Source organism: Chiloscyllium punctatum, chromosome 24, assembly GCF_047496795.1.
Source record: "Chiloscyllium punctatum isolate Juve2018m chromosome 24, sChiPun1.3, whole genome shotgun sequence".
Classification (NCBI taxonomy): domain Eukaryota; kingdom Metazoa; phylum Chordata; class Chondrichthyes; order Orectolobiformes; family Hemiscylliidae; genus Chiloscyllium; species Chiloscyllium punctatum.
This window is the reverse complement of record NC_092762.1, coordinates 43,310,506-43,334,151: the sequence shown is the minus strand read 5'-3', so window position 1 is coordinate 43,334,151 and position 23,646 is coordinate 43,310,506.

Genomic DNA, 23,646 nt, shown 5'->3' with positions numbered 1-23,646 from the left:
GTTGCTGCTTTAACAACAATTCAAATGTAACCGATTAATTTAAATTATGCACAGGATACTAAAACCCAGTTGAGTTTGAATTTATTGTATTGACAACATCAGACTAATGAGAGAGAATGATGTTGGGGGTATAAAAAACATGAACATTTTGAAAATTGGTCAAAGCAACAGCTATTGAGCAGGGCAGCTAACTACCCAAATAACATCTTGCTCTCAAAGAAATCTCCAAAACCACTATCTATTGAAAGGTACCTGATCCTGTAAGAGTAGTAAAAAGAAAGAAGACACAGAGAGAAGACAGCAGAGTTGGAAGACCAGTAGTATAAGAGTCTGTGTGGACTTGAGATTAAGTTAATGTAATATTTAATCATTGTGTTATTAGAGCATTATATTAATAGAATTGTTTTCAGGTAAGAGAAATGGTTAGTTAGGGGAAAGAGTGTTCACTATTAGAGTTAGGAAAATAAATAGTTATTTTTCTTTAATTAGTGGAAATTCGGAGTTCTCTTTCACTCGCTCACACTTTCAGCAGATTACGAGGTAAGGTGAGCTTCTCTGGGTGTTCGGTTTTTAATTAGCAGATGGGTGCGACCTTCGCTTTGAAGCCGTAGAGAGAATCAAAATATAAAATATAACTAAAATAAGTAAGAAAACAAAGAAGAAAAGAAGTCCGAGCAGACAAGCTCCAGCTCAGCAGTCCTGTTCCACCATCATCTAGGATGATGAAACCAAATGTTATGGTAGCTCCCGTCCAGGACCTGGGTTTGATTCCACCCTCGGGTGACAGTCTGTGTGGAGTTTGCACATCCTCCCGCTGTCTGTGTGGGTTTCCTCTGGATGCTCCGGTTTCCTCCCACAGTCCAAAGATATGTAGATTACTTGGATTGACCATACTGAATTGCCCTGCACTTGCCCTGAATTGCAGGCTAGGTGGGTTAGCTATGGTAAGGATCAGCACTGACTTGATGGGCTGAATGGTCTCTGTCAGCACTGTAGGGGCAGAGTCTATTTTGAGATCAACGAAGAGAGGTCTGTTAGTGGACAATCTGCTAAGCAGTGCTGATTCTGTATATGAATTTCCAGTACAACCACCTAAGCTAGGAGCTTGTGGCACAGTGATAGTGTTGCTGCTTCTTGACTGGATGTCTGGGGTTCAAGTCTCACCTGCTCCAGAGGCATGTCATAATGTCTCTGAGCCGATCAATAGAGGAAGATGTGTATACTCCTGATCCATGGTGTTCTGAATCAGGATTATTAATTTCTAAGCCTACACCACCCTCCCTTGTATTTGGTTTCAGACCCAGCTCTGTTTATTGGCTGCTACAAAATATGTGCTTGGCTCATTTCTATGTGTGGGAAGTTTGTCATGCTTCTGTATAAATGGGCGCATGTGGTCCTGTGATATGACCCTGCGTCTAAGTCAGAAGGTACAGGATAAAGCCCCATCAACTCCAGAAGTATGTAATGACATCTTTGAATTGATTCTTTTTAAATATCTGTAAATTACATCCAAACTTCCTCAGGAGAAAAAAGTATTGCTTTGATTCTGGGAACATTCTTATCCAGAAGGAATTATTTTTTGATGCTGGAACAGAATTACAGAATAAGAGGGGGTGGGGGGGTGGGGGTGGTGTGGCGAGAGGGGTGGTTAACCGTCTAATGTTGAGACTGGCAAAAACTAAGTGAAAATATTTCCTTCCCATTTCTCGTTAATCTCTGTAATGAACACCAACCTTGTTAAAACTAAGAAGTGGATGAAAGATAATTACCATTTATGGATCTAAGTTCTTTTATAGACTTATTTTTAATCCACTTGTACAAGCATCTAATATCACATGTTTGGGGAAGGTGGGACTTAAATCTGGATGTCTGACCTAAAGATAAGGGCTCTATCAGTGCACCACAAGAACCCTCAATTTTCTTTTATACATTTGGAAGACAAACACACTTTATTTTTTCCCTCTTTCTTTCATCTGGAGATGCTATTACAGACCTCTAGTTTTGCTTTTTACCATCAACAATCCACAGTTGATAAGCGCAGTCCATCAAGGACAGGATGCAAATTGTTTAGCAATTCTCTTCATGACTTGCACTATTTGACTGATTTGTTCATTAAACAATCAGCAACGTTCTATTTTTCAATCAGTGATGTAGTCACGAAATTGAAGGTTGGGTTGCAGGAGGCAATGTGTATATAAATCAGGATTACACACACACTGTGTACGGAAGAGCTATACTTTGATGGATGTGATCACTCCAAGATGAATGCAAGGGATAATTTTCTTCTTGGAATTCAGGGATGGACGGACAGATGGATAGACGGACAGATGGATAGACGGATAGATGGATAGACGGATGGATCAGATGGGATGGGACTTCATTAAACATATTAATTTTGTTGAGTGGTGATGATACTGTGACTTTAAGAGGTGTGGTTTGTTCTGGTTTCTTTTAGACAGAGATTGGAGGAATGGATGGCAAGCAGCCTGAGAAGATAAACAACTTGTGAAGTCTTGGGTGATTTTCTTAAAAGATGGAAAAATAAAAGCAGCCTGAATGGGTGTGGTCAAGCTCCTGCCAACAGAACCTGCGATTTTAGGTTTAGCTTTCTGAAGTTGAAGAAATGAAAGCTGATTTTTCCATCTCTCAGTTTCAGCTGAAAGTGTGTTCTCTCTCTGTCAGAATTGTCTTTTGATGGTCTTTCCTCCTGGATTGGTGAACTGAATGTGAGACAATCTGTTTTCTGAATTTGCCTTTCACGAAGGGTGTGTTTATGGGATATTACTATAATGGAGCAGTTACTGGTTAGTAATAAAATTATTTATTATTCTGTTAAGTTTTACCATAGAGTTAAGTTCCTCCTTTCTGTTGTATTTTAACTATAATGTTTGAATAAATTGTGTTTTGCTTAATATCAAGTAGTTTGACCAATCAAATTGCATCCGGAACACAGCACCTCATATTCACATATGAAATTAGAAATTTAAGGTCTATACTGTCTTCTGAATTTTTTGAGGAGTGTTTGGTCTGGTCCATAAAAGAGTTTTGTGATTTGAGAGCAAGTATTTAGCCATGGTGGAGGGGATTGTGACAGCCTCTTATTTAGCTGCTTCCCATTTGTAGAATTTCTTCTTCTCTCTTTTTGTCTCAGTGTTCTCTGCATTATTTCCCCTGATTTGGAAGGTGACTGACTTCCAGATCCTGCCACAAAGGGGTGAGTAGGATCACAGAACTCTGCCTGTAATTACAATCTGACAGCACATGGAGGGCCATGATTCACATATTGAAGCTGACGTCCCTCCTTCCTCCCCCACAATCCAGGGTTAAGTGATCTCGCTTGTCATGAGCACCAATATCTTTTGCTATTGAGGGTCACCATAGTGCTGTAACTTTCCAATGTGTACATCTGCAGCCTATTGCCCTGAAACTGGGAAGTAACCACATGTAGGAGGCTTTGTTTACTCACCTGCTTTGTAAAGTGACCGTGATGTGTACTCCTTAACTTTGGCTGATATCCAAAATTAAAACTGATTGTAGATCTGGGTTTATTTAGAACCGATATTCTCAGATTCATAATGTTGTGGTTCTGTTCACTGAGCTGGGAATTTGTGTTGCAGACGTTTCGTCCCCTGTCTAGGTGACATCCTCAGTGCTTGGGAGCCTCTTGTGAAGCGCCTCTGTGATGTTTCCTTCGGCACTTGTAGTGGTTTGAATCTGCCGCTTCCGGTTGTCAGTTCCCTGGCAGAGAACAGCCAGGGAATTCCTAGAGGCATGGCACTCATCCACAGATTCAATCAATAAGCACATCGACCTGGACCCAATATACCGGCCACTGCAACGGACAGCTGGAACTGGCAACCGGAAGCAGCAGATACAAATCACTATAAATGCCGGAGGAAAGATCACAGAAGCGCTTCACAGGAGGCTCCCAAGCACTGAGGATGTCACCTAGACAGGGGACGAAACGTCTGCAACACAAATTCCCAGCTCGGCGAACAGAACCACAACAACGAGCACCCGATCTACAAATCTTCTCACAAATTTTGATCAGATTCACAATGCCTGCAGAACAGTTTATTCCTTCATGTTCAGGAGCTCCATAATCTCCAGGTGGGATCTTTCAGATGTGCAAATATTCTAAGACTTCTGAAGAAGAGTTACTCCAGACTTGAAACATTAACTCTGTTTCTCTCTCTCCACAGATGATGCCAGATCTGCTGAGTTATTCCAGCAGTTTTGTTTCAGATTTCCAACATCCACAGTGTTTTGCCTTTATTCAGGCATCTACATGTTGATTTTATTTGTCAGTAGTATGTAACTTCTTAGTATGGATTTGTCGGACTTGTTTACAATTTTATTTTTAACCTTAGAAATATTTTGAAAGATCATTTAAGTGTGTATTTTTATCTGAGTATCTGCTGCCTTTTGATCTAAAAGAACAACATCAAAATTAACTTTTTTACAAAGTTTAAAATTACACTCACCTTGCATATGACTTGTACACAGCAGATTTATTTCCAGCTCCTCAGAAGAAAATATTAAAGATTTCGCCTTTGAAGAAGACACATGCCCTTTCCAACCCATGCTTCCAGTTACAAAAGCGTAACACAAGGAATTATAATGAAGAGTCAAGAATCAATTCCATAGACTGATTAGAAAACCTTATTATGTAGTCCAGAGAACAGTAGGAGAGGATGTCTTTGGTGACAATGTTGGGAGGGTTGTTTGAAGCAACAACATTTCAGTGAGAAGATAATCACCTGCCTGTGTGATATCTTATGGGAAGATCTGTAAAGCTAGCCCAGCTTTATCTGTGCCAATGAAGATTATCACAGCACTGATTGTATTTTTAATGCATGTGGGCCATTCTTGTACAGTGACATATGTGAGATCATTCAGAGCACTGCAAGAGGCTGCACTTACCAAGTAACTAGTGGTACCTTCTGCAGGGCAATTATTTAATTAACTTTGACATTCCCTGAGAACAGGTGCAATTGTGTTCTATTATGTTTCATGGGATCCCTGGCTTTCCCATGGATGGGATGCATATTCCACAAAAGGCACTGAACGACGAATAGATAATCAGGAAGAGCTTTTACTTGTTCTTTGATAGAATGATTTAGAAAATCACCAATGGACTATGAATGCAGATTGCTTGAGGTGTTAATGACATTGTCATTTCCCAGAATTCAGACTTGTGTTACTCCTTGAGAATATCAACTCCACAGCTATTTACTGATAGGTGTTACCCATGAAAATGTAGATTTGAGACGTTATTACAGTCTCAATGAATATGTGAGTGGGAGGGGGGAAGGGAAGGAAGTGGTTGGAAGATACAAATATGCATATATCAAGGGATGGAGTGGATACCCAGGAGCTGAAATCAGCAGGGTTTACACACGCATTTGTGAAAATGTCAAAAACTATGGTGACTTGTTTTGCTTTGACCTGCAGGAGAGTCTGAAATTTACCCCACAGATGAGGTTACATCAGAAACTGATTAAATAGACACCCCCAGCCTCGCTGTTGCTGGAGCCTGTCCTGAGGAATCCTTTTGGATTACCAAGTGCAGCTGCTGACTGATTCACTTGGACCATGGAAGTGGTTCAAAGTATTGAAAATTGTGTTGTATATTTTATTCACCTGAGTGGACCACAGATAGATGCACCAACAAATAGAGTCTAAAAGGAAGAGAGTTCTGATTCTAAATGTCTTGGTACATGTAAAATGTCTGCTTCTGTCCCAAAAACTTTACATTTGATCCCCCTCCCTCCTCTAAGAACGTGGACAAAGGGGCAATTTTGACACGACAAATGACTTTGTTTTAAAAAAGGCAAAGACACACTACAATACAGTATTGAAGAGACTCTTTGGCCCATTGAGTCTGTACCAACAAATATATAACTATCTAGTCTAGTCCCATTTGCCCCATATTAGAACACAGAACATAGAACAGAGAGCATAGAATAGTACATCATAGTACAGGCCCTTCAGTCCTCAATGTTGTGCTGACCTGTTATCCTACTCTAAGATCAGACTAACCTATATACCGATATACTAAGATTCATATGCCTATCCAAGTGTCGCTTAAATGTCTCTAATGTATCTGACTCTGTTACCACTGCTGGCAGTGCATTCCATGCACCCACCACGCTCCGTGTAAAGAATCTACATCTGACTTCTCCCATAAATGTTCCTCCAATCACCTAAAAATCCTGCCCCCTCGTGATAGACACTTCTACCCTGCGAAAAAGTCTCAGGCTATCCACTCTATTAATGCCTCTCATCATCTTGTACACCACTATCAAGTCACCTCTCATCCTTCTTCGCTCCAAAGAGAAAAGCCCTAGCTCCTTCAACATTTCTTCATAAGGCATGCCCTCCAGTCCAGGCAGCATCCTGGTAAATGTCTCTGTACCCTCTCTAAAACTTCCACGTGCTTCCTATAATGAAGCGACCAGAACTGAACACAATATTCCCAGTGTGGTCTAACCAGGGCTGTATAGAGCTGCAGCATAACCTCGTGGCTGTTAAACTCAATCCCCCTGCTAGTGAAAGCCAACACACCATACACCTTCTTAACAACCCTCTCAACTTGGGTGGCAACTTTGAGGGATCTATGGACATGAATCCTAAGATCCCTCTGTTCCTCCAGACTGCCAAGAATCCTGCCTTTAATCCTCCAATCTCATTCAAATTTGACCTTCCAAAGTGAATGACTTCACAATTTTCCAAGTTAAACTCCACCTCTCAGCCCAGCTCTGCATCCTGTCAATGTCCCATTGCAACCTACAATAGTCCTCTACACTATCCACAACTCCACCAACCTTCGTGTCATCGACAAACTTACTAAACCACCCTTCCACTTCCTCATCCATGTCATGTGTAAAAATCACAAAGAGCAGGGGTCCCAAAAGCAATCTCAGCGGAACACCACTGATCACCAAGCTCCAGGTTGCGTACTTTCCATCTACCACTACCCTCTGTCTTCTATGGGCTAGCAAATTCTGTACCAAGACAGGCAGATTTCCCTATATCCCATGCCTCCTTATTTTCTGAAAAAGCCGACCATGGGGAACCGTATCAAATGCCTTATTAAAATCCATGTATACCACATCCACTGCTTCAACGTGTATTGTCACATCTTCAAAGAATTCAGTAATTGACTATCTCTGACTATCTCTGATCAAATTATAGTTCTCCAAGTAAACATAAATCCTGTCTCTCTGAACTCACTCCAATACTTTGCCCACCATTGATGTAAGACTGACTGGTCTGTAATTTCCCTGGTTACCTCTATTTCCTTTCTTGAACAACAGAATAACATTTGCCACCCTCCAATCACCTGGTACCATTCCAGTGGTCAGTGAGGATGCAAAGATTCTGTAGTAATCTTGGGTATCTCTCGTCTGGCCCAGAGAATCTATCTATCCTTACGTTTCTTCAACTTTTCAACACATCCTCCTTCAGAACATCAACCTGTTCTAGCATATCAGTCTGTTTCACGCTGTCCTCAGAAATATCAAGGTCCTTCTCAGTAGTGAATACTGAAGCAGTATTCATTAAAGGTGTCCCCTACTTCCTTCAACTCCAGGTGCACGTTCCCTCCACTATCCCTGATCAGGCCTACCCTCACTCTGGCCATCCTCTTGTTCCTCACAAAAATATAGAATGCCATAGGACTTTTCTTAATCCAACCCACTAAAGCTTTTTCATGTCCGCTTCTAGCTCACCTAATTCCATTCTTCAGTTCTTTCCTGGTTACTTTGTAACCCTCTAGAGCCCTGTCTGATCCTTGCCTCCTCAACTTTAAGTAAGCTTCCTTCTTCCTCTGGACTATATGCTCCACATCCCTTGTCACCAAGGATCTTTCAACCTATCAACCCTTCCTTGCCTCAATAGGACAAGCCTGTCCAGCACTATCAGCAAGTGCTTCCTAACCAACCTCCACATTTCCCTGAGAACATCTACTCCCGTGTTAGGTGCCCCAGTTCCTGCCTAATAGTATTGTAATTCCCCCTCCCCAAATTAAATACGTTTCCATATACCTACTCCTCTCTCTCCATGAGTATAGTAAAGATCAAGGAGTTGTGGTCACTATCACTGTAATACTCTCCCACCGAGAGATCTGACACCTGGCTTGGTTCATTGCCAAGAACCAAATCCAATATGGCCTCCCCTCTAGTCGGCCTATCTACATATTGTGTCAGAAACACTTCCTTGGATACACCTGACAAAACCTGCTCCAGCCAAACAATTTGAACTAAGTAGACTCCAATCAATAGTAGGGAAGTTGAAGTCACCCATGACAACAACCCTGTTACATCTGCGTCTTTTAAAATCTGCCTCCCAATCTACTCCTCCATGTCTCTGTTACTATTGGGGGCAGTGAGGGTTGGGGGGGTGGTATCTGAAGAAGTCTCCCATTAAAGTCTCTCATTTCCTGTTTCTGGATTCCACTCATACTGACTCAGTAGACAAACTCTTCTCAACAATCTCCCTTTCTGCAACTGTGATACTATCCCTGATTAGCAATGCTCCCTCACCTGTTTCACTTTACCCCCTATTCCTTTGGAAACATCTAAACCCTGGAACATCCAACAACCGTTCCTGGCCCTGTGATATCCAAGTCTTTGTAATGGCTACAACATCATCGTTCCAAGTACTGACCCATGCTCTGAGTTTGTCACCCTTATTCTTGATGCTTCTTGCATTAAAATAGACACACTTCAACCCATCACACTGGTTGCACTTTTGCCCTGTCAAGTGCCTATCCCAACTCACAGACACTCTGCATGCTGTATCTGGCTGGTCACTCCTTACTTCATCTCTGGTTCCCATCTCTCTGCCAATCTAGGTTAAACCCTCCTGAAGAGCTCCAGCAAACCTCCCGTCCAGGATATTGGTGCCCCTCCAGTTCAGGTGCAACCCACCCTTCTTGTACACATCCACCTTCCCCAGAAGGTATCCCAATGATCCACATATCTGAAGCCCTCCCTCCTAAACTAGCCCTGCATCCACATGTTCACCTGCACTTGCCATAACAGTGTTTGGCCCAAGTCATGGTGTTGGAACCCAGGGCCAACTCCTGTTATGGCAGGGGGTGGAATTTGCATCCAATAAAATTCTGGAATTAGGAGTCTGATGATGTACCACAAAACCATTGTTGGGGAAAACATCCATCTGGTTCACTAAAGTCCTTTAGGGAAGGAAAATGCTGTCCTTGGAATTTGTTGTGTCTAGTTTAAGTTTATTGTTAATATTCTTATATCACTGCCAGGACACTTGTGTATTTAAACTGTACTCCATCCTTAAACACACTGCATAGGCTGACATTTCATGTGCTGGATTAGTGGTGCTGGAAGAGCACAGCAGTTCAGGCAGCATCCAAGGAGCAGCGAAATCGATGTTTCGGGCAAAAGCCCTTCATCAGGAAGTGCTTCCTAACCAACCTCCTGATGAAGGGCTTTTGCCCGAAATGTCGATTTCGCTGCTCCTTGGATGCTGCCTGAACTGCTGTGCTCTTCCAGCACCACTAATCCAGTATTTGGTTTTCAGCATCTGCAGTTATTGTTTTTACCCCTCTGACATTTCATGTGTATCGAGGAATAGCTTTTGGAATGAATTGTTGAATTTCAGTTTCTCTGTGTTCTCTCAGATAGCTCAGAACAATCCCACTGTGTAATCTGATGGAAAGCAACGGATATATCCAGGTGTCCCGACCAACATTTATCGCTTAACCAACAGCACAGAAAATAGATTCGCTCATTGCTGTCTTCACTCACAAAACAGCAGTGATTATATTTCACAAATAATCATTGGCTGAATAACGTTTAGGATTGTCAAAGATGTGCAGGTATTTCCATTCAAATTTCAGTAAACCCTACAACTCTGCAGTCCATTCACTGTTTTATGGAATTATGGATATTATGGGAATTCTACCATAGAATCCTTACAGTGTGGAAACAGGCCACACCGACCCTCTGAAGAGCAGCCCACCCACACCCATTCCCCTACCCTATTACTCTACACCTATTCCCGATAAATTCACCAACCTACACATTCCCGAACAGTATGGGCATGGCCAATTCACCTGACCTGCGCATCTTTGTGACTGTGGGAGGAAACGCACGCAGACACAGCAGACTGTGCAAACTCCACACAGACAGTCACCCAAGGCTGGAATTGAACTTGTGCCCCTGGTACTTAAGAACTGAGTATTTCTGTGCTGAAGCCTGATCAAATAGAGCTGTGTAAGACATGGGAGCAGCAGTAGTAGGCAATTCAGTCATACAAGTCTGTTCCTACATTTGATGCAAGACAACTTTTCTTGTTCAATTAATTATTACACATTGGCTCAATTTCCAACAGTCAAAATCTTGATTCAGCAAGTAGACCAGCACTGTAATATCTCCATACTGAACTGGAGTTAAATTTTCTCACAATTGGCCTTTATTGAATTTCCAAATTTCCTTTCTTTTCAATGATCATGATTTGGGTTAGGGTTAGGTTACATTTTGAGGAGAATAGTTTCCAAGACACTGGAGGGCAACTGGGAGACAACAAGGTTAATTCTGCTGTGATTGGAATGAGAGAGATAAGAGATTAATATAACCTTGCATTTCTCATTGAGAAACTCAGTGGTAGGGAGAAAGAGAGGAAACAAGGAGGAGAAAAATGTGAGAAAGATATTAAAGGGAAGGACAATTTATTGTGATGATCATTTTTTATTGTTATAGTATAGTCTTTGTGGCTTCCCCAGTAAATTGCAAATAGAATAACATTTTCAGATCAGATCTAATTATGTTTTCCTTTCAGGCTCCAAACTAAGACTCACTAGTGTGAGAATCTTCCAAATTTGCGGTAATATTTTGGATACAGCCATTTAATAGATTGTTATAAACATTTAAATATCAGGCCTTTTTTCAGTAAAAACTGAGTGTAAGAATGTTATTTCCTGATTTAGTTGCAACTGTTTAATTGAGTACAATGGGATCTTGGTCAGATGAGCCAATGAGCTGAGGAGAGGCAGATGGAGTTTAATTTAGATAAATGCGAAGCGCTGCATTTTGGAAAAGCAAATCAGAGCAGGACTTACACTCTTAATGGTGAGGGAAGTGTTGCTGAACAAAGTGACATTGCATTGCAGGTTCATAATTCTTTGAAAGTAGAGTTACAGGTAGATAGGATAGTGAAGAAGATGTTTGGTATGCTTTCCTTTATTGGTCAGATCTTTGACAATAGGATTTGGGAGGTCATGTTGCAGCTGTACAGGACGTTGGTTAGGCCACTGTTGGAATATTGTGTGCAATTCTGGTCTTCTTCCTGTCAGAAGGATGTTGTGAATCTTGAAAGGGTTCAGAAAAGATTTACAAGGATGTTGCCAGGGTTGGAAGATTTGAACTATGGGGAGAGGCTGAATAGACTGGGACTGTTTCCCCTGGAGTGTTGGAGGCTGAGGAGAAATTTATAAAATCATGAGGGGCATGGATAGGATAAAACAAAAGGTCTTTTCCCTGGGTTGGTGGAGTCCAGAACTAGAGGGCATAGGTTTAAGGTGAGAGGGAAAGATATAAAAGGGACCTAAAGAGCAGCTTTTTCACACAGAGAGTGGTGTGTGTATGGAACGAGCTGCCAGAGGAAGTGCTGGAGGCTGATACAAATACAGCATTTAAAAGGCATCTGGATGGGTATATGAATCGGAATGGTTTAGAGGGATATGGGCCAAGTGCTGGCAAATAGGACTAGCTTAGTTTAGGATATCTGGTTGTATGGACAAGATGGACCAAAAGTTCTGTTTCTGTTCTGTATATCTTTATGACTCTATGACGAAAACTGAGGTCTAATTTCCAGGTGAACATTGTGAAGAAAATCTAATAACTTGTTTGCTCCCTACAAACTGAAGTAAGAACCACAAGATGACAGTGTCTGAGGGATCTCTGATTTGGCAATAAAACTGCTGCTGCAAGAACTGGGGAAGTGAAGTGTTACAATTCAGGCAACTTCCCAATATTCTTAACGTTCGTAATTTAGTTCGTTAGAATCTCCAGCCACAATTTCCAAATATGCTCCATGTTTATTGCCTGTTCTCTGATGGTACTGTTCTGATTAAATTAGATTACCTACAGTATGGAAACAGGCGCTTTGGCCCAACAAGTCCTCACTGACCTTCTGAAGAGTAACCCAACCAGACCCAGTCCTCCTGACTAAAGCACCTAACAATATGGGCAATCTAGCATGCCCAATTCGCCTAACTGGCACATATTTGGACTGTGGGAAGAAACTCCACACAAACAGAAGTGTGAATCAAACCTGGGTCCCTGCTGCTGTGAATATCAGTGTTGATCACTGAGCCAGCGTACTACCCCTGATCTTTCTGTAATTGTTACAATTGCTGTCAGTTCTTTATTGAAGGTAAAACCTATTGGGATTTCTCTCAGTAGAACAACCAACATTATGCTATGGCAGTGGGAGAGGGTTTGAGGAAATTAATGCCACTTGTTTTAAAGAATGAGAGTTGTTATAAAAATCTAAAGAATCCCTACAGCGTGGAAACATATTTTCGGTCCAACCTTCTAAAACATAACCCATCCCTCTACACTTCCCTGAGCAGTGTGGGTAGTTTGGCATGGCCAATTCACCTAACCTGCGCATCTGTGGACTATGGGAGGAAACCCACACAGAGTGAACATGCAAACTTCACACTGACAGTCACCTGAAGTTGGATTTGAACCCAGGCCCCTGGTGCTGTGAGGCCACCCACTGAGCTACTGTGCCACCTTTTAGTTGTGAGGAAAGCTTTCGACCCTTCATTATAACCAATAGGGTTAAGAGCATCAGAGACAGCCTATTGATCTGAGCCAGGAATTTGTGAGGGAACAGGAGCCAGACTCTACTCTGCTTGTGAGAATGTGATTCATAACTGAGAGAGACTATCAGTGTTGTAGCACCAGTTCTTAATTATACTGAGAGATTACTTAGATGAAGGAATGGAGAGTCATATTTCCAAGTTTGCTGCCAACACTGAAGGGGATAATGGTGCATATGGTGATTTCCCAGAAGGAGTAATCCAGAGACCCAGGCAAATGCTCTGGATACGTAGACTCAAATCTCATTTGCTGATATTTAAGTTTAGTTGATTTGAGCAAATTTGGAAATTGAAAACAAGTTTCAATTGTAGTGACCATGAAGCTATCATAGACTGTTGTAAAACCCAACCAGTTCACTAGTGTCCTTTAGGGAAGGAAATCTGCCATCCTTACCTGATTATGGCTACATATGACTCCAGATTCAGAGCAATGGAGGTGATTCTTAACTACTGGCAGAAAGTGAGGACCGCAGATACTGGAGACAGCAGCTCAGGCATCATCCGAGAAGCAGCAGAGTCAATGTTTCATGCATAAGCCCATCATCAGGAATGTGGGGAGAGGGGTGTGGGGAAGGGGGCTGAGAGATAAATAGGAGGGTAAGGTTGGGGCTGAGGAGAATGTAGCTGGAAAGGTGATAGGTAGATGAAGGTAGGGGGTGATGGTGATAGGTCAGAGGGGAGAGTAGAGTGGATAGATGGGAAGGAAAATAGACAGGTAGAGGACAGTTCAAGAGGCCGGTGCCAAAGTTGAGAGTTGGACCTGGACCTGGGGGAAGGGGAGATGAGGGTGATGAGGTGAAATCGACATTGATCCCATGTGGTTGGAAAATCCCAAGGCGAAAGAAGACGCATCCTTCCTCCAAGTGTTGGGTGGCTTGGATTCAGAGGTGGAGGAGTCCCAGGACTTGCATTTCCTTGGCAGAGTGGGAGGGGGAGTTGAAGAGGACAGCCACAGAGTGGTGGAGTTGTTGGGTGCGTATGTTCTACAGATGTTCCCTGAAACATTTTGCAAATTGGCTTCCCGTCTCCAGTAGTTGAGGCATTTGGATGTACAGGAAAATTTCTGCTGGATGTGAAAGGATCCTTTGGGGCCTTGGATGTAGGTGAGGGGGGAGGTGTGAGTGCAGGTTTTACACCTCTAGTGGTGGCAAGGGAAGGTGCCAGGAGTGGAGAGTGGGTTGAAAAGGACGTAGACCTAACGAGGGAGTCAGGGAGGGAATGGTCTCCACGGAATGCTGATAGGGGTGGGAAGGGAAATATATCTCTTGTGATGAGGTCTGATTGTAGATGGAAGAAATGCTCATTCAAACTGTTTGGCCGTGTATACAGTTCATTTGTCAAGCACAGGGCCAGCGATTCGCATCTTTTGCAATATATGGACTTCTGGAGATGTTGGTTACAGACAACAGGCCATCATTTATCACAGGAAATTCAAATATTTCCCAAAGTTGAATGGCATTCAGCATGTAAGGACAGCTCCATACCATCCATTGTCCAATGGTCTGGTGAAAAGAACAGTCCAAACTTTGAAGACAAGCTTAAAGAAACAGCCTACAGCTTCACTTGATCCCAAACTGTCCAGGTTCCTGTCCATGCAACTGCAGGAACAGCTCTAGTAGAGTTGCTAATGGGAAGAATACTCCACACCTAGTTAAACCTGATCTTCCTGGATCCAGGCGGGAATTTGAAATGGCATTAGGAATATCAATTCCAGACACAAGACTCCTCTCAGTGAGAGAGGCAGTTTATTTAAGGGGGCGAAGTTTGGTGTCAACCATGGGTAAGAGGCATGGTCAACCTCACAAATAGGGCAGCAGCAAAACATACTCAGCCATTCAGTACATCCAGTAGGCTGTCAGAACGCATGGGCTCTTCCTCTCCGTGATGGACACGTCAGATATTGCAGCCTCAGGGCTGTTACTGCTTGAAGAAGAAGATGAATTTTTTCAAAGATGCTCCAGTGCAAGAGGTGGTCTACAGTCTACCCGAAGTGGTGTCAGAGAAACTGGACTTGGAGGAAACATCCCATGAGAGGTTGCAGGAAAGGAATGGGTCTACATCCCAGGACTTTGGGGGTGGGGATGGTGAATGTAATGTTTGGAATGACGTCAGCCAGGTAGATTTCATATAATATGATTTCTCTGACTGCAGCTATTAACTTGGTCCAATCAGGGATCCTTAGTGACAGACATAAACAAGAGTGTCAGAGGTTCTGTTTACTCTCGGAGCTGGCTCTGTGCTGCCAGGACAGTGTCTTGTATTATGCACGTGTAAACAAAGGGTGACCTGGTGATGGGATATTGGCCTTTGTGGAGTTATTTCAGAATTATCCTGAGCAATTTTGGGGATTTTAGGTGTAATTTTTACCCATTGCCCAAGCATCAGTGTGGAGAATTTGGAAGGATGTGCAGTAAAGAGCCAAAAAGATTGCCATATTGTCTACCCAGTTATATGTCGGCCACACCTACAAAAGAGCAAAGAATTCCTTTCCCAAAACACTTTTATGTCCAGAACATTTCTCATGATCTCTCCTTTACTAGTTCAGTAATGTTAGGACTACAAATATATTTTCAGCAGCAGACACAATGATGATCATTATTATATTCATTGTGCTTCTTGCGTGAAGCTGAAAAGTTACCTAATAGCAACAGTAACCGTTGCAGAAAGATGAGACAATTTCAAATAGAGAGCAGGCTGTAGAAATGGAGTATGTTTCAAAATTGTGGTTTGAGGCCCTTGCAGCAACAGAATCAGAATGTAGAATCAGAAATGCCTAAGGCACAGCCCCAATGAAGCTGTATTTCTAATCTCTCAGACAATAATTAAATCTTCTTCACAATAAATGCCAGGAGAAAAGAAATTGTGTTGTTAGAAGCAGCAACTTAAATGACTCCTTAAAGAGTCATGCATGTAGCTCAGCAGCATAATACATATGGTTATGGAAGTAAAAGGTTAAGCCGCCACAGCCCTACTCACCTATTACAGAAAGACAACTGGTCAAAAGGCCTTTGATAAGGTGCCTCACAGGAAGCTGCTGAGTAAGGTGAGGACCTATGGTGTTCGAGGTGAGCTGCTGGCGTGGGTTGAGGATTGGCTGTCTGACAGAAGGCAGAGTGTTGGGATAAAAGATTCTTTTTCAGAATGGCAGCTGGTGACAAGTGGTGTCTCGCAGCGTTCAGTGTTGGGGCCCCAGCTGTTCACTTTGTATATAAATGATCTGGATGAAGAGACTGGGGACATTCTGGCAACGTTCGCCGATGATATGAAGTTAGGTGGACAGGCAGGTAGTTCTGAGGAGATGGGGAGGCTGCAGAAAGATTAGGAGAATGGTCCAAGAAATGGCAGATGAAATTCAATGTGGGCAAATGTGAGGTCTTGCTCTTTGGGAAAGAAGGACTATTTTATAAACGGTGAGAAAATTCATAACACCAAAGTACAAAGGGATCTGGGAGTGCTAGTCCAGAGGTCTCTGAAGGTTGACTTGCAGGTTGAGTCCGTGGCTAAGAAAGCAAATGTAATGTTGTCATTTATTTCAAGAGGGTTGGAATGTAAAAGCAGTGATATGCTACTGATACTTTATAAAGCTCTGGTTTGGCCCCATTTAGAATACTGTGTCCAATTTTGGGGCCCTCACCTCAGGAAGGACATAGTGGCACTGGAGCATGTCCAGTGGAGATTCACACTGATGATCCCTGGAATGGCAGGCCTAACATGCGATGAACGACTGAGGATCCTGGAATTGTATTCTTTCGAGTTCAGAAGCTTGAGGGGAGATCTAATAGAAGCTTACAACATAGTGCATGGCTTAGACAAGGTGGACAATGGGAAATTGTTTCCGTCAGGTGGGGAGACTAGGACTCATGGGCACAGCCTTAGAATTAGAGGGGGTCAATTTAGAACGGAAATGAGGAGATATTTCTTCAGCCAGAGAGTAGTGGGCCTGTGGAATTCACTGCCATGGAGTGCAGTGGAGGCCTGGGATGTTAAATGGCTTCAAGGCAGAGATTGATAAATTCTTAATTTTGCCAGGAATTAAGGGATATGGGGAGAGTGCAGGTAAGTAGTGTTGAAACGCTCATCAGCCACGATTGAATGGCGGAGTGGACTCGATGGGTAATGGCCTTACTTTGACTCCTACTTCTTATGGTCTTATGGGGAGGAATCTGAGGGTTACCACACCTCAGGTGAGAGAAGATGTTGACAAGGAGAACACTTCATGGAAGAGGTTTTTAAAATCATGAGGGATGTGGATAGGATAAATAGACAAGGTCTTTTCCCTGGGTGGGGGGATCCACTATTGGAGGGCATAGGTTTAGGGTGCGAGGGGAAAGATTGAAAAGGGACCTAAGGGGCAACATTTTCATGCAGAAGGTGGTGAGTGTATGGAATGAGCTGCCGGAGGAAGTGGTGGAGGCTGGTACAATTACAGCATGTCAAAGGCATCTGGATGGGTAGATAAATAGGAAGGGCTTATTAGCCAAGTGCTGACAAATGTGACTAGATTAGTTAGGATACCTGGTTGGCATGGACGAGTTGGACTGAAGGGTCTGTTTCCATGCTGTACATCTCTATGTCTCTATGACTTAACCATGCTTACCAGATTTCCCGAACTAACCTAGTCCCATTTGCCTGTGTTTGGCCCATATCCCTCTAAACCTTTCCTATTCATGTACTTGTCAAAATGCCTTTTAAATATTGTAATTGTGCCTCCATCTACCACTTCCTCTGGCAGTTCCTTGGCATATATAGCCTATTGTGGGCAGAGATGAAGCAAGGAATACGTGGAGCTAGGCAGAAGCATGATGTCTAGCCACATAAATGAAATAAAGAGAAAAATGTGGAGTAGACAGCACTGTGGCTCAGTGGTTAGCACTTCTGCCTCACAGCGCGAGGGACCGGGTTTGATTCCTGCCTCAGGCAACTGTCTATGTGGAGTTTGCATATTCTCCCGTGTCTGCGTGGGTTTCCTCTGGGTGCTGCGGTTTCTTCCCACAATCCAAAGATGTGCAGGTTAAGTGAATTGGCTGTGATAAATTGCCCATTGTGTTAGGTGCATTAATTAGGGATAAATATAAGGTTGGGGAGTGAGTGTGGGTGGGTTACTCTTCAGAGGGTTGGTGTGGACTTGTTGGGCCTAAGGGCCTGTTTCCATACTGTAGGGAATCTAATCTAGACCTATCCACATTTAGCATTGGAAATGGTGGAACAGAGTTTCAACAATATAACAGTAAATTAGAGCCTGGTAACCCTCTGAATGACACCCTCTCCATGTTCTTTTCTTTTCCCCTTTTAATTCCAGCTTCATTGTTCTATTTATGCCCATGACACCATTTAACCTTAAATTCTTTAGTACGTAATAATATCTTTCATCTCTAACTTTCAGCTTTGTAAAGAAACCCAAGCCTGAAGACTGTTCTTGACATGGCTTCTTTCAGCCAGTCTGTTGCAAACCCAAATACATGGATGTTGGCATCAAACCACACCAGAAAAGAACATTGATTTTAGCTGCAAATCACTTTAAATCATCTTACATAAGTGGCGGATATAATTGAAACTGTTTGTGATATTTTGGAGGATATATAAAAATTTGGGAATTGAACACAATGTAAGCAAAGAAGTGACATCACTAACTTTGGTTCGATAAGGGATTGGACAAAGTGTGATGGAAAGCTAAAACTAAAGAGGCTTGGTGACCCATGTCGATAGATCATTAAAATGTAACAAACAAGCAATGAACATAATCCAAAAGCCTACTAGAACAGTGACCTCTCCATCAAGGGATCTAGATTTATCTTTTATTCATGCATGGGATGTGGGAATCTCTGGCTGGGCTCAGCATTTGTGGCCCATCCCCAGTTGCCTTTGAGAAGGTGGTGGTGAGCTGCCTTCTAGAAATGCAACAGTCCACATTGATCCACAATGCCCTAAGGGAGGGAAATTCAAGATTTTGACCCAGCAGCGAAGGAACAGTGATATATTTTCAAGTCAAGATGGTGAGTAACTTGGATGGTTGCAGGTATCTGCTGCCTTTATCCTTCTAGACAGAAATGGTCATGGATTTTGAAGGTGTTATCGAAAGATCTTTGGTGAATTTCTGCAGTACATCTTGTAGATAGAACACAATGCTTCTACTGAGCATCAGTGGTGGAGGGAGTGCATGTTTGTGAATGTGGAGCCAATCAAACCAGCTTTGTCCTGGATGATGTCAAGCTTTTTGAGTGTTGTTGCGGCTGCATATATCTAAGCAGGTGAGGAGTATTCCATCACAGTCCTGACTTGTGCTTTGTTGATGCTGGATAGGCTTTGGGGAGTCAGGAGGTGAGTTACTTGCTGCAGTATGCCTAGCCTCTGACCTGCTCTTGTAGCCAATGATTTTATGTGGCAGGTCCAGTTGAGTTCCTGGTAGATGGTAATCCCATGAATATTGATAGTGGGGGATTCCGTAACATTCACTAACAGTAACAAATGGTAACAACATTGAATGTCAAAGGGCAGTGGCTGGACTGTCTCTTACTGAAGATGGTCATGGCTTGGTATTTGTGTGGTGCAACTGTTACTTGCCACTTGTCAGCCCAAGCCTGAATATTGTCCAGGTCATGTTGCATTTGAACATGAACTACTTCAGTATCTGAGAAGTTGCAAATGGTGCTGAACATTGTGCAAATCATCCGCAATCCTACCCACTTCTGACCCTGATTAAGAGTTGGTTGAACCGAAGGACCTGTGTCCACGCTGTAGGAAATCTAATCTAATCTAATGTCAAAGCTACATGTCACTTATGAAGTCCTCTGCATAGACCACACCTGGAGCATTGTTCTGCACATACCGTTTAAGGAAACCAATTCCCGCTGACTGGGGAGTTTGGAATATAATTTAAATTTAGAGCTAATTATTTCAGGAGCAAAACTAGGAAATACATTTAAAAATCATTGCCAATTTTTGAAGTGAGATTGATGAATTTTAGTTCAACAAGTGCATTCATTAACATGAGAGTATCAGGGGTTTGGAGGTGTGCCACAGATCAAATTGGATCTCATTGGATTGCAGAATGGATTCAAGATGTTAGGTGCTGTGTCCAGTTCCCATCTTCATGGAAAAAGAATGAAAGAAATTGCAAAGGATCTCCTGGCTAGAAAGGAGGCAAATGTATTGCAATTATTTAACTAACAATGGAGGCACTGCAGGGTTACATTGATGCATTTATTGAGAGGCACCAAATTTCTTTGCTCATCTGGAAATCAAATGGGAGCAAAGTTTTATCTTTTCAAAGTATTTGTCCCTTTCCTTTTTAAAAGTTATCAGCAATTTTGCCATATGCTTTATTTTCAATCAGATGATCCTTGTACTCACTAAAAGAAATCTCCCATCATTCTTCTGGTAACCTTCCCGTTGCCAATCAGGAGAAATCATTTTTCACAATTTGCTTCATTCATCGAACGTACCCCAGAAACAAGACACTTCTAGTTCCATCACTTACTCTGCCTCAGAACTTAGTATTGGCAGCAAACTTAAACATATGAAACAATTCAAGTCATTTATAAAAGTATTGAAAAGCCAAGGTCCATTTGGAGGAAGCACTTTTCACAATCTGTCAACCCTGACAGATGCTGATTATTCCAACTGGCTCTTATGTCTTCACAAATTCCTTAACCCTGTTAGTGAAATCATAGGATCTAAATATTTCCTCAGAACTAAAATATCTCATCCTTTTATACAAATAGGACATTTTTTCAGACCCTCTCCCACTGCCCCACCATAACATTGGTGATTTCACTGGGAAAAACCTCACTGAGTTTTATCACATATAGGGAATGGACTAAAACTGTAACAATTACAGAATACAAATCGAGGCCTGGAAATAGAATTGGAGCATGTTTGGACATTGTGGTTACAGGCTATAATGAAGTAAATTAACGACTGTTCAGAATATTGAGAAGTTGCCTGATTTGTAACATCTAATTTCCTCACTTCATGAAGCAGCAGCAGTTTTATTGCAGAATCAGAAATCTCAGACACTGCCATCTTGATGCTCGGATCTAGGTGTTTGAGGAGCAAACAAGTCATTATGTCTTCTTCACAATGTTCAACTGGAAATTAATGGCCTGTTCTTTACACCTCAGTTGCAATCAATTAAACAGCTGCAATGAACTCAGGAAAAAAATCTAATCTTTTCAGCCCTTGAATGATGTGGGGAATGGCAAGAAATTTGGGAAAATATGATGAAATTGGAAATATGAGATTCTTCATATTGTTAAAAAATGTCCGATTCTCATGGTATGAAGGATAAGATGTAAATCTCACTTTTGTACTGTGTGTGAGGCTGACTTGTATGCATTTAACATCTCAGTAGTGCTTAACCCTGCTCATTGAGATCAATTTGCTATTCTCCAATTTTGCTGGGAGAAAGGAAGAGATGAGATAGCAAAAATTCCAGACCTGAAGATCAGAGTGGAAACCTGGCAACTCCAGCTCACTGCACACTCCTCCAGGCCTCCATCTTGACCAGCAGTCCTCAATATCTCAGGGTGTACTTCACACGCTGTCACTGCCTGCACCTCCATGCACAGAGATGAGCAGCAGCCTCATCACATCATCTCGGCCCATTTCAGGGCTAAGTTGGAATATAGTTCTCCACTTCAATGCTGCACTTTAGAGGACATTGTAATGTTACTGCCTGACTGCTTGGCACACAGGGGCAGGCGCCTATCTCATGTATCAGAGTAGGAAATACCTCAGCATTCATTGTTTGTCTTCTTTGTGCTTGTTCCCTTTGCATCTATGCTGAAAATGTGTTGCGTTTCGGGCATGAGCCCTTCTTCAGGAATGCCCGAAATGTCGATTCTCCTGCTCCTTGGATGCTGCCTGACTTGCTGCGCTTTTCCAGCAACACATTTTCAGCTCTAATCTCCAACATCTGCAGTCCTCACTTTCTCCTCTTTGCATCTATGTCAATGTTCACAGGATCACGGCCTTGCCTTGCACTTTCGTGCTTTGCTTCCTTCATCAAACATAAAGGCTCATTCCTAGCATAGACACAAAGCCAGGCAACTTGCCACAGTTGTCAGTCATGATCAGAGAAGGGGATGGACGTGTTGCTGTACTGCACTGTACCACATCAGTGTTAGACCTACAGCATTTGCCACCAGCTAACACATTAAACACACTTCACACGTTTCAGATAAATAGCCATGCCTTTGACAGATAATGAGTTAAGCAGGATAGATAAAGGAGAAACAGTGGATGTAACCTTTTTGGATTTCTGGAAGGTAGTCTTTCTGAGATGGTCAGGGAGTGTTGGCTATGGTCAGTCCTAAGAGTTAGTTTAATGAAAGTTAAGGGAGTCAGCTGTGGGCACCACTGTGTTCAGGACATTGGGTAAGTCGATTTTGGAAATTGAAAACAGTAAGCTGTGATGAAGAGGGGCCAATAATTGTGGAGGGAGACAACTCAACATATAGGGGTGGAATACCATATTGCATTGGAGGACGTGAGTCATCTATGTGTGTCTGGAGCACTGTCCGGGCTCTTTGACTGGATTATGAAGGCAGGATAACATTGGGATTTATCAGATTTTTAAGAAGTGCACAACAAATAACAAATTATAACAAGAGTTCAATACTTGATATTTTGAAATCTGTTGGCGCCAAAATCACATTGTTAGCCACAAGGTCAGATTTTCATAACTCAATTGGAAATCAGTTGCTCTTAACAAAGCTTGAGAAAGTACTTACCCAAATTCGTTACTTCCTTTTTTTTCAGGCTGAGTTAATAACAAATGAAATTCTATCTCAGGCAGGATTTCCTGACCTCTTGAACACTGGAACTCCCCAAATGTAAAGTTAAACTTCAAAAAGAACTAAAGATTCCAAATATCTATTTTTTTTTATCAGAGATCCACCAACAAAATCTATCACATATTAGGTAGCAAGATCCAAAAGACATTAGGTAGGCAATTGCCTGGGTTAGGGGTCTCGTCTCTGCTGTTCCTAATGTGATTGGCAATGCAGGGGATGGGAAGTCGATCTCTGAAACAAGAGCAACTGGAGATAAGGAGTAAGGAGTTATGTGCAGAAGCAAGAGGATGGAAAAAGCAAACATGTTAGTTTGGGTGACACAGAAGTGGAGACCAAAACTTTGAGGTGGAAAGAAATTGAATGTAGCACTTTGAAGAAAAGGGTGAGGGTAGTTTCTCATTAGAGTCTGTTAAAACCCATGGACTTGAAATTAAGTTATAGAAGTAGCTGGTTTGGAAATTGTCTGAGTGGCAGGAGACTGTTAAGTATACTGTGAAGATATTCTCGTTAAGAGGATGCGGTATCCTACAAAGACCTGCATTGGACTCTTCACTGCTCACCTAATTTAATAGCAACTTAATATGATTGGAGAGAAAGCCACAATAACTAATGTTTACTGATGACACAACTGTAGCTGTGGACAAAAGCATAGAGTAACAAACAGATAGTGTTGGTTAAAAGTAAATGGCAAAAACTGTGCCAAAAATAAATGGCACAGAGCACTTTTTAGATTAATTGTTGACTGTGAATTTCAGAATGGTAGATTTTGTTATGCAACAGTATTAAGTGTTACAATGCAGAAAGTGGTAGAGGGAATTAGTTCACAGATCAGGCAGGATTTCATTGACATTGGAGCAAGTGTGTTGCCCTCATCCTGCTCCTGTGTTGTCAGTGGGGGCCTTGTAAATGTTGAAACAGGATAGATAAGATTACTTGACTCCTAGTCCATGATAATTCTGTTGATACTGGCACTTGTTCACAAAA